Genomic DNA, 18,052 nt, shown 5'->3' on the forward strand with positions numbered 1-18,052 from the left:
GATACTAACGGAGCCTCAAGTTCATCATTCTCCATTCTTTCCTTTTCCGGTGGATCCAATTCAAGATTTCGGTGTCGATCATATTCTTTTCTGTATTTCAAATGGTTTTCTTGTGCCGGTGCACCTCATAACCATTCATTTCTCGCTATTCATTTGTTCCGGAGTGCTCAAGATATCTCGAAGATTCGTGTTTTCCACTCTGCATTCGTTCAAGATCTATCCAGGTTGTTATCTCATTCAAGTCATTTAATTCAACCAGTGCAACCTCTCTTTTAAATCATTTCAATGGTGTTTTTTTTGAGTGGGCCCTAACCCACAAGTCTTTTCCCATGATCTTACCTGACTCTTCTTATTTGTCCGGAGATATCCTCAAATTCTTTTCGAAGTTTTGACGTAAGAATGAATTTTTCATCAGTCAAGTGCCTTTCTCCAAGATCTTTCAAATTCTTTTCATTGTTGGTTCAACCTTTCTAGTCTCCATCCCAGAGTATCTCAACAATCTATGGTGGTCTTTATCATCGTCATTCTCTGCAGTTGAAGACCGAAGAAGAGTTTCTTTTAAATCTTGCTCCATTCACTGCCATCCTCTCATAATTGTTTTTGATTGTGGGAATTCTTTTCACCTATCTGGAGCAATTCAAGATTCTGTTCAGTTTGTTCATCCGGATTCCATCATCTCAGATTTATTCATCCTCAGCTTTCAGCTCTCTTTCTCCAAATCTTACTTGTGCATCATTCAAATATCCTGTAGTCAGCTAGTGATATTTTCATTCACTTGCATCTAAATTCTCTCAAGTTTCTTCGTTCAGTTCATAATTCTTCCCGGTGTGTCTTTACCTTTTCTTCAATCGTTTTTCAATTCTTACGGTGGTTCGTTCAAGATTTCTCTTCCTTATCAATTCATTCGTGGTTTCAATTCCACCGGTGTTTCGTTGAAGACCTTGTCAAGTTTGCGCTATATCTCGCTTAATCCTTTCTACGAGAATAAGTAGTATGCCAATTCCATTGCTTGTCATCAATTTTAATTGGTGAAGGATATGCATAATGTAATTCTTATTCTTGTTTCATCGAGTTTATTCAATACCTGTTTTCCGGAGTGGTTCATCATACTTATTCTTGGTTTCAAGTGCTCATCTTTCTTTCCCGGAGTTCCAAGCTCTCGCAATTATGTAATCACGGAGATCTATCTTAAATCTTTACAAGGATTCACCTTGTGTTTTCAACTTCTTTTTCCTTCCGTTTGATCATCCTTGTGTTTAACGGAGTTATTCATGAAGGTTCTACATGATGGTTCATAAAGGATTTAATTCCTTCTCGAAGTTTTCATCGAGATTCCTTTCTAAGGAGCTCAAGTTTTTCTTCATCTTGCAATCTAGAGTGCAATTCTTTCTTCCATATCATTGGAGGTGGTATTATGTCATTCTTGATAATTAGAGTTCATGTTTCATGTTTCACAAGTTATCAAGAATGAGATGTTTTAAATCCATCAACCTCTCCATTGGAATTATCTTGGATTATATTTCACCTAAAGCTTTCCCTAAGGATTGTTGCTAGTAATGGTGATAATATATGATCCAAGTTCTTCATCTATCCTCCCGGTGAAATAAGTTCTCGTCTCCTTGTTGATATCAATCCAATTCTTTTTCCCGTGAGTGACAGGTTGTCATCTCTTAATTTGGGATGTATTCCATAAGACCACATCGAGGTTATTCTTTTCATTGTTGGGGTTCCAACAACTCCGCTCGACCCGTCTCCTAAGGATGCCTTCTCAAGCTCTTTTGTGGCAGAAGTTGGCATTTTCTTCTCCATTCTTTTATTTCAATTATCTATCTTCTATTCTTTTGTTCCGGGGGCATTGTCATGTTGCTCTTTTCAACCCATCATCTCGTTTTGTCAAAGATCATCTTCTTTTTGTGCTTATCCATTTAACCGGAGTGTTGTGCCCTTTTGCTCAAGTTCTTTTCGCCTTATCAAGCCTTGAATCTCTTTTCAACCGGAGTGCTGTCTGAGATCTTTCTTACCCCTTGTTCGATTCATTCAATAGTTCCGGAGGCAGTGTGTTGTGATTTCATCAAGTATCTTCTCATATTACCAAGATCTTATTCAATTCATTTTCTTTTCAATCGGAGTGTTGCCCAAAGTTGTTCTTGCTTGTCCCTCTTTTCTAACGGAGTGTTTTCAACTTCTTTTATCTCCATTGTATTCTTTTCTCGAATGGTTTAACATTTTCAAGGTTCATTGGTTTCACTCATTGGTCAAAGAAGCAACTTAGTTTTACATCTCCTCTTTCTCTTCCGTTGTCCCTCCAGTGCCATTCTAGATCTCGGGACGAGATCCTCTCGTAGTGGTGGAGTGTTGTAACGCCCCGACACCGATGTGCCAGGTGTCTTCCAGTTATTCGCTATCGTTGCCATGTCATTTTCTTGCGTGTTGCATCTTATCATGTCATCATGTGCATTGCATCATCATGTTTTAAAAACTTGCATCTGTCCTGGTCTCCTCGTTCCTTCCGTTGTCCGTTCTGAGCCCAGACACACTTGCACGCGCCCGCGGCATGTCCGAAATTTTATTTTATAAGTGGCCGGATAATGTTTTCGGAATGGTTTTAAAGTTGGCGTGCGGTCTTATTTTAGTGTAGGTAGACCGCCTGTCAAATTTCATCGCGTTCAGAGTTCGTTTGATAGCCCAACCGTTAAACTATAGCGGCAGTATAGCCGGTCTTTTCGTCGGACGTTTTCGGTCTTCGAAAACTGTTGTCGGGCTGCAATTCTCTACTGTCCTCTCAGTCCATGGCCCTCTACACAGCCCACTAGACTGAACCTACCCCTTCTTGCGTCCGGAGCCGTCCGATGGCGATCGCATGGTCCAAAAACCCCTCCTAACGCCTCAAACCCTAACCCTGTCTATAAAAGGAAGCCTCCCCTTCCATTTTTGGCAGCAGACAACTCCCTCCTCAAAATTAGCGCACCACCAGCCTCCTCCCACCGCCACCTTGCATTCCGCGCCGGCCTAACCCGCCGCCTCCACTTGGCGCTGCCCCAGCAGGCGAGCCGCCACCTGAACCCGCCGTCTAGGGCCAGTGGCAGCACGCCACGTGCCCCTGCCAGCGCCTCCCTCCTCCCACCTCGCGCCGGCCCGCCCGACCCAGATCGGGGCCCGCTCGAGCCCATCTGGGCCCAGATGATCCGCATCGCTTCCCGCAACCGCAAGAGCCTCGCTGCCCTCGAGCTCCTTCGCCACCAACCCTCGCGTGACGCCTCCCACCATCGTTCGCTGCTCCGGCGGGTCACCGGAGTCCGCCGTCACCGGCGACCAGTCAGGTCGCGCCGCCGTTCTCCACCTCCTTATCCCTGCCTTTCTTTCCTCTCTCTCTCGTCATGCCTCACCGCCATGAGTGCAGCTGCAGGAGCTTCGCCACCACCAATCTGGTAGGAGTCGCCATCCTCGTCCTGGAGCCGGCTGGAGCTCGCCCGTCGGCCCCGGATCCGACCTCCGGCGCCATTCCCGTGCCCCTCGCCTCGCCGGTTCCCGAAGGCCGCGCCGCCCTGCCTTCCCTCGATCCCCTCTGGATCGAGGAGGAGGACGACGACAAGCACGCCGACCGCATGGGCCGCATCTAGCGCCGAGCTGGCCCACCGCTCCTCCAACCTGGGCTGAAGCCCACTGGGTGAGGCCACCCCCCCTGAGCGCCTTTTTTTCCCTGCTGTTGGGCCATGCTCTGTACGCCCAGTTTTGGCCCATAGTATGTTTTTTTTCGTGTGCTGCGTTTTTAGCATTTATCGTCAGAGTTACTGTTTTACAGAAAGCCCCCTAAACTTCATGCATTTAATAACTCCACAACCGTGCATCGGATCTAAATAAATTATATATGAAACTTTCTTAGAATTTCATCTAGTTTCATAATATGCAACTTTCATCTATTTTTAAAATGTTTAAAATGCTGTTTGATTAAATTTGCTAGATGGCATGTTAAAATGATTTATTTCATAACTAAATAACCGTAGCTCAGATTTTAATAAACTTTATACGTAAATGGGGTAGAAAAATGCCTAGTTTAACATGGTGGCTTCACTTTGCATGCTTAACAACTCTAAAATTATGTTTAGGGCAGAACAGTACCAAACCTAATATATGTATATGAGGAGTTTCCAGAATTGTTGTTCGTTGTTTCCGGCCTCATTTAAACTTGACTAGACAGGTAGTTTTCATTTGCTTCACCCTCTTGCCATGCTAACAACATTTAATCTTGTTGGGTACATAAACGAGATCGAACTAAATAACGTGTTGTGGTGTTTTGTCAATATGCAACTCGTTGCATATTGAGCTCCACTTAATTTGTAGTGTTGTTTGTTGCACTTTGCCATGCCATGACATGTATCATTAAACCGGACATGCATCATACTTGGTTGTGCATCATGCCATGTTTTTGCTTGGTTGTCTGCTTTCTTTCCGGTGTATTTATTCTCGGTAATCCGGTAACGTCGCGTTTGTGAGGACCCGTTCGACTACGTCCGTTTGTCTTCTTCATGGACTCGTTCTTCTTCCTTGCGGGATTTCAGGCAAGATGACCATACCCTCGAAATCACTTCTATCTTGGCTTGCTAGTTGCTCGCTCTTTTGCTATGCCTATGCTGCGATACCTAGCACTTGCTTATCATGCCTCCCATAATGTTGAACCAAGCCTCTAACCCACCTTGTCCTAGCAAACCGTGGTTTGGCTATGTTACCGCTTTGCTCAGCCCCTCTTATAGCGTTGTTAGTTGCAGGTGAAGATTGAAGTTTGTTCCTTGTTGGAACATGGAGATGTTGTTCCTTGTTGGAACATGTTTACTTGTTGGGATATCACAATATATCTTATTTAATTAATGCATCTATATACTTGGTAAAGGGTGGAAGGCTCGGCCTTATGCCTGGTGTTTTGTTCCACTCTTGCCGCCCTAGTTTCCGTCATATCGGTGTTATGTTCCCGGATTTTGCGTTCCTTACGCGGTTGGGTATAATGGGAACCCCTTGACAGTTCGCTTTGAATAAAACTCTTCCAGCAAGGCCCAACATTGGTTTTACCATTCGCCACCTAGCCTTTTTCTTTCCCTTGGGTAGGCCTGCCCAAGGGTCATCTTTATTAAACCCCCGGGCCAGTGCTCCTCTGAGTGTTGGTCCAAACTAAGCGATGTCCGGAGCTACTAGCGGCAACTCTGGGCTGGCCCACCCGACGTCTGGCTCATCCGGTGTGCCCTGAGACCGAGATATGTGCAGCTCCTATCGGGATTTGTCGGCACATCTGGGTGGCTTTGCCGGTCTTGTTTTACCATTGTCGAAATGTCTTGTAACCGGGATTCCGAGTCTGATCGGGTCTTCCCGCCAGAAGGAATATCCTTCGTTGACCGTGAGAGCTTGTGATGGGCTAAGTTGGGACACCCCTGCAGGGTTATGAACTTTCGAAAGCCGTGCCCACGGTTATGGGCAGATGGGAATTTGTTAACGCCCAGTTGTAGAAAACCTAAAGTTGACCTTAATTAAAATACATCAACCGCGTGTGTAACCGTGATGGTCTCTTTCTGGCGGAGTCCGGGAAGTGAACACGGTGTTGGAGTTATGTTTGACGTAGGTTGTTCTAGGATCACTTCTTGATCATAGTTGTTCGACCGTGCTTTTGCCTTCTCTTCTCGCTCTCTTTTGCGAATAGGTTAGCCACCATATATGCTAGTCGCTTGCTACTGCTCCACCTCATATCTTTACCTTACCCATGAGCTTAAATAGTCTTGATCGTGAGGGTGTGAGATTGCTAAGTCCCCGTGACTCACAGATACTTCCAAAACCAGCTTGCAGGTGTCGATGAGTCCGCGCAGGTGACGCAACCAAGCTCAGGAGGAGCTCGATGAGATCTTGTCCTTGATGTTGTTTCGTTCTAGTCGATCAGTAGTGGAGCCCAGTTGGGGTCGATCGGGGATCTGTGTAGCATTTGGGGTAGTCTTCTTTTATTTTGGTTCCGTAGTCGGACCGTGATTGTATCTGGTTGATGTAATGCTTTATTCATGTAATTGTGTGAAGTGGCGATTGTAAGCCAACTATGTATCTCTTTCCCTTATGTATTACATGGGTTGTGTGAAGATTACCTCACTTGCGACGTTGCTTTCAATGTGGTTATGCCTCTAAGTCGTGCTTCAACACGTGGGAGATACAGCCGCATCGAGGGCATTACACACGTCCCCTGATCGAAAAATCAGGTCGGCGATGAATTGGCAAAGATAGGTTCCAAGAGAGAAGCCATTCCCAGCAATGTGTTCTTGGAGCATATTCACACGCCGACAGTTCAGGAAGACCCTTTCACTGAAGAGCCCCCGCAACCCAAGAGCTCCACGGATCCGACTGAAGTCGAGGTCCCAGCTGTGGTCAACCTGATCATGGAGGTTCTGGCCGTTACTCCCGACTGGACGGTGCCCTACATTGCGTACATCCTTAGGAAAGAGCTCCCAGAGGATGAAGAAGAAGCTTGACAGATCGTCCGTCGATCCAAAGCTTTTACTGTGATAAGAGGGCAGCTGTTCAGGGAAAGTGTGACTGGAGTCGGTCAGAAGTGCATAACACCAGAAGAAGGTCGAATGATCCTCAATGACATCCACTCGGGGACTTGTGGTCACCATGCGTCCTCTCGGGCCATCGTGGCTAAAGCATACCGAGCTGGATTCTATTGGCCACGAGCAAATGAGATGGCGAAAGATATAGTCGACAGATGTGAAGGTTGTCAATTTTACTCTGATATGTCTCACAAGCCAGCGTCAGCCCTGAAGACCATCCCCCTCGTCTGGCCCTTTACTGTTTGGGGACTGGATATGGTTGGACCGCTGAGAACCGGCAAAAGCAGCTTCACTCACGTGCTCGTTGCAGTCGACAAGTTTACCAAATGAATCGAAGCCAAACCTATCAAGAACCTTGATGCTAGCACCGCTGTCAGTTTTATCAGGGAATTGACATTCAGATATGGAGTCCCACACAGCATCATCACGGACAATGGGTCGAACTTCGATTCCGATGAGTTCAGAGCTTTCTGCGCCTCTCAGGGCACTCGAGTCGACTATGCTTCTGTCGCTCACCCGCAGTCGAACGGACAAGCAGAAAGAGCCAATGGCCTAATTCTCAAAGGACTGAAACCCCGACTGATGCGTGATCTCAAACACGCGGCAGGTGCTTGGGTTGATGAACTTTCGTCATTTCTGTGGGGCTTAAGGACAACTCCTAATCAGTCGACTGGAAGAACTCCTTTCTTCTTAGTTTATGGAGCCGAAGCTGTTCTGCCAAGTGACTTGCTCCATAATGCACCCCGAGTTGAACTCTTCTCCGAAGCTGAAGCAGAGCAGGCCCGACAAGATTCAGTCGATCTCCTAGAGGAGGAAGGAGAGATGGCCTTGATCTGCTCGACCATTTATCAGCAAGACTTGCGTCGATTCCATGCCAGGAATGTGAGGGGTTGGGCCTTTCAAGAAGGAGACTTGGTTCTTCGAGTGGATCAGCAGAAACCGCACAAGCTCGCTCCAACTTGGGAAGGCCCCTTCATCGTCACCAAAGTTCTCCACAACGGAGCATATCATCTTTACAGTATCAAGCATCAGAAAGACGAGCCACGGGCTTGGAACGCGGAGCTGCTCCGCCCCTTTTATACTTAAACACTCGCTCGAATAAAATTTAATAAGCAACACCTTTTGTAATTCGTTTATCAAAGACAAGAGCTTACGGTTCTCTCATTTGACTGAGTTGTTCTTATTTACTTTTGAAATCCCCCAGTGGGTGGGCTTAGTCGCGAATCCGTTCCGCCTAAGTTCGAAAAAATCCTATCGAGTGGAGAGCAACCCTCCCACTCGGGGGCTTAGCTGCAGTCGAGCACTCGCCTAAGTTTGAAAAACTTCTACCGAGTGGAGAGCAACCCTCCCACTCAGGGGCTTAGCTGCAGTCGAGCACTCGCCTAAGTTCTCTTACTAAGAGACTTAACGGCAGTCGAGCACTCGCCTAAGTTTGAAAAAATCCTACCGAGTGGAGAGCAACCCTCCCACTCGGGGGCTTAGCTGTAGTCGAGCACTCGCCTAAGTTCTCTTACTAAGAGACTTAACGGCAGTCGAGCACTTGCCTAAGTTTGAAAAAATCCCACCGAGTGGAGAGCAATCCTCCCACTCGGGGGCTTAGCTGCAGTCGAGCACTCGCCTAAGTTCTCTCACTAAGAGGCTTAACGGCAGTCCAGCACTCGCCTAAGTTTGGAAAAATCCTACCGAGTGGAGAGCAATCCTCCCACTCGGGGGCTTAGCTGCATTCGAGCACTCTCCTAAGTTCTCTCACTAAGATACTTAACGGCATTCCAGCACTCGCCTAAGTTTGAAAAAATCCTACCGAGTGGAGAGCAATCCTCCCACTCGGGGGGCTTAGCTGCAGTCGAGCACTCGCCTAAGTTCTCTCACTAAGAGGCTTAACGGCAGTCCAGCACTCGCCTAAGTTTGAGACCCATCCCCATCCGCAAGGACGACGAGGTGCAAGTCGACTGCAACCTTCTCCTTCGGAGCCGCGGCGCAAATACAACGTCCGCTCCATCCCTATCCGCAAGGACGACGAGGTGCAGGTTGACTGCAACCTTCTCCTTCGGAGCTGCGGCACAAATACAACATCCGCTCCATCCCTATCCACAAGGACGACGAGGTGCAGGTCGACTGCAACCTTGTCCTTTGGAGCTGCGGCACAAATACAACGTCCGCTCCATCCCTATCCACAAGGACGACGAGGTGCAGGTCGATTGCAACCTTCTCCTTGGGAGCTGCGGGACAAATACAATGTCCGCTCCATCCCCATCCATAAGGACGACGAGGTGCAGGTCGACTGCAACCTTCTCCTTCGGAGCTGCGGCACAAATACAATGTCCGCTCCATCCCTATCCACAAGGGCGACGAGGTGCAGTGAGTGTCGGTGTCAAAACCGGCGGATCTCGGGTAGGGGGTCCCGAATTGTGCGTCTAGGCCGGATGGTAACAGGAGGCGAGGGACACGAAGTTTTACCCAGGTTCGGGCCCTCTCGATGGAGGTAAAACCCTACGTCCTGCTTGATTAATATTGATGATATGGGTAGTACAAGAGTAGATCTACCACAAGATCAGAGAGGCTAAACCCTAGAAGCTAGCCTATGGTATGATTGTTGATGTGTATCTCCTCCTATGGACTAAAACCCTCCGGTTTATATAGACACCGGAGAGGGTTAGGGTTACATAGAGTCGGTTACAATGGTAGGAGATATGAACATCCGTATCGCCAAGCTTGCCTTCCACGCCAAGGAAAGTCCCTTCCGGACATGGGACGGAGTCTTCAATCTTGTATCTTCATAGTCCAGGAGTCCGGCTGAAGGTATAGTTCGGCTATCCGAACACCCCCTAATCCAGGACTCCCTCAGTAGCCCCTGAACCGGCATTGCAAGGAGGGTTCCTCCTCCAAGTACTTCATAGAAGATTTTAAACACAAAGATAGTCTCCCGTTCTGCAAAATAAGTTTTCCACATATTGCCATAGAGAGAACAATATTTACACAAATCTAACCTGCTGACGTATTCCGTGGTGCGACACACCACGGCCAAGCCTTTATCCGAGTCGTTTTAATTATCCCACCTCAGCGCGTCATGCGAGGCGGCTTCCTTGGCACGTCTTGTCAAAGTAGAGATCGTGCCCCCTTATTCCGAGATTCTCATCAATACGGGAGTGGGTAACCCAACCGCGCCTTTGATTACGGCGCTTGGAGATAAGCAAGTTTTACCAGGCTGGTGGGGACATGTAGTCGCGTCCACCCATATAAGAGGATAAGGATTCACCTTTTCACCCACGCCTTCTTCCTCCTTTGCCTATCCATTCTTGCGCACTCAAGCTCCAGCGCCCAAGTCCGCACTACCACCTCAACCTTCTCCAGTCATGTCCGGAGCGGGAGGCAAGTGGATGGTCTCCTCCGTCACGGAGGAACACATCAAAAAGCTGAGGAAGGCCGGATATCTGGCTAGCGACATTGCGCACCGGCTTCCCGAAACGGGGCAGCTCATCCCCACTCCCAGGCCCCATGAGAGGGTGGTATTCCTCCCCCATTTCCTCCATGGACTGGGCTTCCCTTTGCATCCATTCGTCCAGAGGCTCATGTTCTACTACGGCCTGGATTTCCACGATCTGGCCCCGAACTTTGTCCTCAACATCTCGGCGTTTATCGTCGTGTGCGAGGCTTTCCTTCGCATCCGCCCCCATTTCGGCCTATGGCTTAAGACTTTCAACGTCAAGCCGAAGGTGGTGCGCGGCAGCCAGGCGGAGTGCGGCGGTGCCATGGTTGGCAAGATGGCCAACGTCCTGTGGCTCGAGGGCTCCTTTGTGGAGACCCTGAAGGGGTGGCAATCGGGGTGGTTTTATATCACCGAGCCGCGCGACCCTAAGTGGGTCGCAGCACCCGAGTTCCGGTCCGGACCCCCAACGCGGCTCACATCCTGGAAAGAGACGGGCCTGTCGTGGGGCAACCAAAAGGAGGTGACCGGACTGCAAACATGCATCCAATCCCTGGTGAACAAGCAGCTCAGGCTTGTCAACGTAGTCTAGGTTATGCTCATCCGCCTGAGCCTCCCGTGTCAACAACGGGCCTTCAATCTGTGGGAGTTCAATCCGGCACAGCACCGAACTCTGAGCAGGCTCTTCGACACGACGTACGAAGATGCCTGGAAGGTGCTTTTCAAAGGCGCCGAGGCTCCCTCATCCGCTACTGAGGATCGCGGATTCAGCGCGTAGCGTCATGCTAGCGCGGTAAGTTTTTTGTACCTTTTACAGGGCACTAATTTTTCATAGTTTAACTCTGTGCGGGATCTAAACTCCCTTACCTTTGACAGGATTGGCAGGCGAAGTCCAGACGGATCCACTGTCCGGCACCTTTGCCCGAAGGCCCAGCGAACGCTCAATTGGCGAAGCTGCTGGCTCCGGCACCCTATGTGGTGCCGGAGAAGAAGGCCGCAAAAAGGCCGCGGGGACTCGAAAGAGTGCCCGGCGCCTGGAGGTGTCGGATTCACCATCCGACGAATCCAAGACGCACTCCTCCCAAGAAGATGAGGAGGAGGAAGAAGAGACCCCTCCCCCTCCAGCAGGGGACGGGAAGAAAAGGAAGGCCGCCCCAACTGGGGAGGCCGAAGGGTCCAAGAAGGGGAAAACCCTTTCTTCGGATTACTCCATCGACGCCGACAACGGCGGAGAGGTGTGGGCACCCAGGGCCAAGCCCCTGGCGAAATTGTAAGTATCCGGATGCCAAAGTAATTCATAGTATTCGTTTATTGCACAACTTTCCCTTATGTCGAATGTGTTCATGCAGCCCACCCAAAGACCGGCTCGACGCGTCGTCGAGCGGCTCACTGGACTCGTCGGACGTGAACTCACTTCCAACGGCTTCCTTCCCCCGCCGTACGGACAACACCGAAGTATTGTCCCAACAGGTTCCAATCCGGGAGGAGGTGGTCCTGGAGGCGCCGCGAGGCGACCTCCCGGACTCCAGGAGTAAGGAGGATGAAACCCCCCAGGGCTCCAAGTCCAGCCCTGGGCCGGACACCGCTCTGGAACCTTCAAAGTTTCCAGAGTCCGGCGAGGGACCTCCTTCCAAGAGGAGCGAGTCCACCGTGCCGGCGGCCTCCGTCCAACCAGAGGCGACGGACAATATGCTGGAGGCGCTCCAAGGCGCCTCCATCGACGAGGAGCACCGCGCTATTATGAGTGCGGTGGTCTAGAAGGTTCAGTCCGCAAAAAACGGACTGACTGAAGCTTGTACTAGCCTTTTGACAGGCTTCGAGGTATGTAAATAGTGTGTAAATAATATTACCGCATAGACAGTAGCCCCTGATGCTCTGTTGGGCGTTCGGGAAGAAAAGCCGAATAGAGGATCAAAGAATTCGCAGGAGTCTAACAAAAATGAGTCAATATGCATGTGCAGGCTACCCTGCTTGCGTCCGCCGCACTGACTGTGGAAGTGGACACGCTAAAGCAGGACCTCAAAAGGTCCGAGCAAGAGCTCGAGCATGCCAAGAAGCAGCTCGAGGACAATGAAGGTAAGAAATACCTTGTTAAAAATATATATATAAAAAAGGTGCAATTGCAAAAAATGATAGGATTATCGTGGCTATTGTAGGGGCCACGTCTGAGGTGGCGACCCTTAAGCAAGCGCTGGACGAGGCCGAGAAGAATTCGGCCTCGGAGCGCACCGAGCGGGAGAAGTATGAGGCCGAGGTTGGCAAGGTGCGGCAAGAGCTCCAGGCTCTCATGGAAAAACATGAGAGTTTGGAGCGTGACTCGAAGACGCAAGCGTCCGAGCTTGCGGTGGCTATTGAAAATGCCAAATCTGCCAAGGCCGAATCCCAGAAGACCCTCCAGGAGTTGGATGAGGTGAAGAAGATAGCGGCGGGTAAGGCATTCTTTATGCAAAGCAAACACATAAATGTGAGTTACCTATTACTTACCCGAATCCGGAGCTCTCCAGGAGCGTTCGCAGATCTTCCCCGGAGTGTATCCGATGCCGCCGCATTCTATCGAGCCGAGGAGGGCAGATCGACGGAGAAGGTGTTCTGTTCTCAGTACGCTGAGGCCGGAGACCCCGTGCCCCTGAGCGACCAGCTGAACCAACTGGTCGAGCTCCACAAGGCGGCCGAACAAGCCATGAAGGCCCTCGTAGTTCGGCTGTGGCCCGGAGAGGCTCAGCCTGGGAGCTATTTCGGGCTGGTGCGGCGGCTGGTGGAGGCCTATCCAAGGCTCGAAGTCATCAAGCGCTCCGTCTGTATTGAAGGTGCCCGTAGGGCCCTTGCCCGTGCTAAGGTGCACTGGGGGAAGCTGGATGCTGAGAAGCTTGTGAAGGACGGGCCACCGTCGGGGAAGGAGCATCGCAAGCCCGAGAATTACTATAAGGATGTTCTGAAGGGTGCCCGCCTTGTGGCGGATGAATGTTCTATGGATGTAATTTTTGAGTAAAACTCGCTCGTTTTGTCTTGTAAGCTGAAAACTTGTTCATATGCGCTAAGCAATGCTGTTTGTAATTTAAAATATTACCTTCTGTACGGCTGTTTATCAATTCTAAGAGATGGCGAGTCGTCGGCTTCTGCCCCCATGCCGTTAGTGCTGGGGTGTTCGGGGATAAACCTGATCGCTCTTTTTCCCATGTTTGGGTCCTTCGAGGGAGGCGCTCAGCCCAACGAACAAGGCAATCAGACTATAATGCATGAACACTCTCACTTAGCCATAGAATTCTATAATTTTAAATTTCGGCGAAGCCCCTAGTATTCGGAAGACCGAGTTCGGGGCGCTATCCACGCCTTGGCCGGACAGAGCCGGCTCCTCGCCCTAAGCGGCATAAGTCTTTAGGGACTCAAAAAACCTCTTGAACAGCGGCCAGCTCTCGCTTCATCATGACAGTTAGTTTTAGCTTTCTCCATTGAGGTGCTCGACCCAGCTCAACCAGGGCACAATCGCAGTGGTTCTCCTAGTGCTACCTTAGCCGATATACCGGAACGTAAGGCACCAAAACATAGGAGCCGGGCAAACCCAACTATTGACCCAAGACATGATTCGGAGCCGATGCATATAATGCTATAAGTTTGGGGTGCCGCACTTGTGAAAGTGTTCGGACTTCTAACACCATGTTGAGGGGTACTAAAGCCCCTGGCGTATTTTTGCCGTACCAACGTGTACGGGTGCAACATGTCATTAAGGAACATATATAAAAAAGGTAATGCAAAAAATAGACAAAAGCTATGCATTGTTTAAAAATAGCTGCGATCAAAGCAAAACGATACAAGTAGTGCGATAAACGAAAAGTTGGACTATTTAACATGTCTGCTCCAGGGGCAAGCTGTGGAATAGTATGCAGAACGGGTATACTGCTTGTGATAGAGACCACCTGGGAGTTCCGGTGCGGCGTGGCTTGTCTGCTTCCCTGGTTCTTGCATCATTTGTGCGGCAATTGAACTGCCGAACATGCCTTCCGAAGGATGAAGTCCTGAAAGTAAGAGAAAATTAAAAAATCGGCAGCCCCTGGTACGGTTTAAGCCGTGTATTGGGCGCGCCATGATGGTGCCCCTCCCCCTGTGCCCATGGTATCTCTAGAGCGTAGTTATGTACGCGAAGTACTGCCGTCGCCTTTTTGCGAGGGTTGGGGTTGGGGCCGCATTGCTACGCCTGCTCGGAACATGCCAGGCGGTCTTGTTGGAGGTTACTCCGGGCGCGCTTGACGGTGTCCGGACGTTTAATGGCCGGACTGGAGAACTGCCTGGATAGGCTGCTTTTTACTTCCGCTGCAAGGGCCGCCGTGTGCTCCTCCGTCCGGAGGGAGCGTTCGGTGTTTCCATTGACCATAATTACTCCACGAGGTCCTGGCATCTTGAGCTTAAGGTATGCGTAGTGTGGTACCGCATTGAATTTTGCGAATGCGGTTCGTCCGAGCAGTGCATGATAGCCACTGCGGAATGGGACTATGTCGAAGATCAATTCCTTGCTTCGGAAATTGTCCGGGGATCCGAAGACCACTTCAAGTGTGACTGAGCCTGTACAGTTGGCCTCTACACCTGGTATTACGCCTTTAAAGGTCGTTTTGGTGGGCTTAATCCTCGAGGGATCGATGCCCATTTTTTGCACTGTATCCTGGTAAAGCAGGTTCATGCTGCTGCCGCCGTCCATGAGGACTCTAGTGAGATGAAATCCGTCAATAATTGGGTCTAGAACCAATGCGGCAAATCCGCCATGACGGATGCTAGTGGGATGGTCTCTTCGATCAAAGATGATCGGGCAGGAGGACCATGGGTTGAACTTTGGGGCGACTGGCTCTACCACGTATACGTCCCTTAACGCGTGCTTCCGCTCCCTCTTGGGGATGTGGGTTGCGTATATCATGTTCACCGTCCGCACTTGTGGGGGAAAACCCTTCTGTCCACTGTTGTTCGGCGGCCGGGGCTCCTCGTCGTCATCGCTATGCGGCCCCTTGTCTTTGTTTTCAGCGTTTAACTTGCCTGCCTGCTTGAACACCCAACAATCCCTGTTGGTGTGATTGGCCGGCTTTTCGGGGGTGCCATGTATCTAGCATAAGTGGTCGAGTATTCGGTCCAACCTGGACGGTCCCCTAGGATTCCTTTTGAATGGCTTTTTCCGCTGACCGGATTTAGAGCCTCTGAATCCGGCATTAACTGTCGTATCATCTGCATTGTCGCCGTTAATGCGGCGCTTCTGCTTGTTGCAACGTGACCTGTCACTACTGTCCCTGGTGTCCGAATTACCAGGGTTCTTGGTTATATTGTTGCTACAAGCAAGCCAGCTGTCTTCTCCCGCGCAAAAGCGGGTCGTGAGTGTCGTGAGTGCTGCCATAGATTTCGGCTTTTCCTGTCTAAGGTGCCGGGCCAGCCACTCGTCACAGATATTGTGTTTGAAGGCTGCTAGGGCCTCAACGTCTGGACAGTGGACTATTTGATTTTTCTTTGTTAGGAACCGTGTCCAGAATTGCCTGGCCGATTCATCTGGCTGCTGAATTACGTGACTTAGGTCATCGGCGTCTGGGGGTCGCACATAAGTGCCCTAGAAATTGTCGAGGAATGTGGCTTCCAGGTCCTCCCAACAACTGATTGATCCTGTTGGCAAGCTGTTAAGCCAATGCCGAGCTGGTCCTTTAAGCTTGAGTGGGAGGTATTTGATGGCGTGGAAATCATCACCGCGGGCCATGTGGATATGAAGGAAATAATCCTCAATCCATACCGCGGGATCTGTTGTGCCATCATATGATTCAATGTTTATGGGTTTGAAACCCTCGGGGATTTGATGATCCATTATTTCGTCTGTGAAGCGGAGTGGGTGTGCGGCGCCTCTGTACTGGGCTATATCATGACATAGCTCCAGTGAGCTTTGTCTACTGTGTTCAGCCCTGCCGAATTTGTGGTCGGCGTGATGGATGCCGTCTCGAGCCATGGGGCGCCCACGCGATCCGTAGATCGATCTTGTTTGTTTAGCCTTGTCCTCCAACATATCTCGTAAGTCCGGCGCATATTCCTGTGCCTTGGTACGGGGTGCGGCTTGAGTGGAGGGCCGAGAGGCCTCTCTGTCGCGGCCACGAGGTGGCCGGTCGGCCGCGTCAAGTGCTTCCTCCTCTAATTGGGGTAGCAACCTGTGCTTTGGGTAGCTCTTGGAGGGGCGTTCGAGTTTATGCTCTTCGGCCGCAAGGACTTCAGTCCATCTGTCAACCGGCAAATCTTGATCAGCTCTGAGCTGTTGCTGTTTTTTCTTGAGGCTTCTTTCCATGGCCATAAGCCTGCGTTGGAAACGCTTTTGCTCAACGGGATCCTCTGGCACGACGAATTCGTTGTCGTCGAGGCTTGCCTCGTCTTCGGAGGGAGGCATATAATTATCGTCCTCGACCTCTCTGTTTGCCGCTCTCTCATGAGGGCTGGTTTCTCTATCCTCCTATGCTAAACCTTGCTGGAGGGGGTTTTCTTCGGCACTCTCCGGAGTATTATTATCTCCCGTGCTGGAATCACCGTTTTTGTGTTGGCGGGATTTTGAGCGGCGCTGCTGACGCCGGCGCTTGGGCTGTTTCTTGGAGGGGTCATCCTCCGCTGTTCCATCGCCCTCTCCCTCTTTTGGGGTGTCCACCATATATATGTCATATGACGAGGTGGCTTTCCAGGGCCTAGTAGGCGCTGGTTCTTCATCATCTCCTTCATCGGCGTCCATACCGTTGATGTCTTCAGAGTCAAAGTGGAGCATGTCAGTTAAGTCGTTGATAGTGGCTACGAAGTGAGTGGTGGGTGGGTTTTGAATTTCTTCATCGTCCGTACCCCAACCTTGCTGACCGTAGTCCGGCCAGGGCTCTCCTGATAAAGAGAGAGACTTCAGTGACTTCAGGATATCGCCGAAAGGCGAGTGCTGAAAGATGTCTGCGGCAGTGAACTCCACGATCGGCGCCCAGTCGGATTCGACTGGCAGGGGCATGGTGGGTTCGGAGTCTAGAGAGGAGTCCGGCTCCTTGGAGTCACGAGCCTCGCAGAGTACGGGGCTAGTGTTCGGCTCAATCGCCGTTTGGATCGCAGCCCCCGAGGTGGCGTCCAACCGCCCATCCTCGATCGGCGTAGTTGACTCCGAACTAAGGGTCGGAGCCGGTGCGGGTGCGGCCTCCAGGGCACCGTTCGGCGGCAGAGTTAGATCGTGCTCGTCATGACAGTGCGGCGCGCTCGGTAGTGGTTCGAATCCGTCGAAGATCAAGTCCCCGCGGATGTCAGCCGTGTAGTTTAAACTTCCGAATCTGACCTGACGGCCAGGGGCGTAGCTTTCGATCTGCTCTAGATGGCCAAGTGAATTGGCCCGCAGTGCGAAGCCGCCAAAGACGAAGATCTGTCCGGGGAGGAAGGTCTCACCCTGGACTGCATTGCCATTGATGATCGTAGGAGCCATCGGGCCTGACGGTGATGGCACAAAGGAACTCTCAATGAAAGCACCAATGTCGGTGTCAAAACCGGCGGATCTCGGGTAGGGCATCCCGAACTGTGCGTCTAGGCCGGATGGTAACAGGAGGCGAGGGACACGAAGTTTTACCCAGGTTCGGGCCCTCTCGATGGAGGTAAAACCCTACGTCCTGCTTGATTAATATTGATGATATGGGTAGTACAAGAGTAGATCTACCACGAGATCAGAGAGGCTAAACCCTAGAAGCTAGCCTATGGTATGATTGTTGATGTGTATCTCCTCCTACGGACTAAAACCCCCCGGTTTATATAGACACCGGAGAGGGTTAGGGTTACATAGAGTCAGTTACAATGGTAGGAGATCTGAACATCCGTATCGCCAAGCTTGCCTTCCACGCCAAGGAAAGTCCCTTCCGGACACGGGACGGAGTCTTCAATCTTGTATCTTCATAGTCCAGGAGTCCGGCTGAAGGTATAGTTCGGCTATCCGAACACCCCCTAATCCAGGACTCCCTTAGTGAGCAAAGTCCATTCGGAGGCAAACACAAGCACATTCGGAGATAAACCAAATTCAAATAAATCCTAAAAGGTTCCA

The sequence above is a fragment of the Triticum aestivum genome, chromosome 4A, assembly GCF_018294505.1.
Source record: "Triticum aestivum cultivar Chinese Spring chromosome 4A, IWGSC CS RefSeq v2.1, whole genome shotgun sequence".
NCBI lineage: Eukaryota > Viridiplantae > Streptophyta > Magnoliopsida > Poales > Poaceae > Triticum > Triticum aestivum.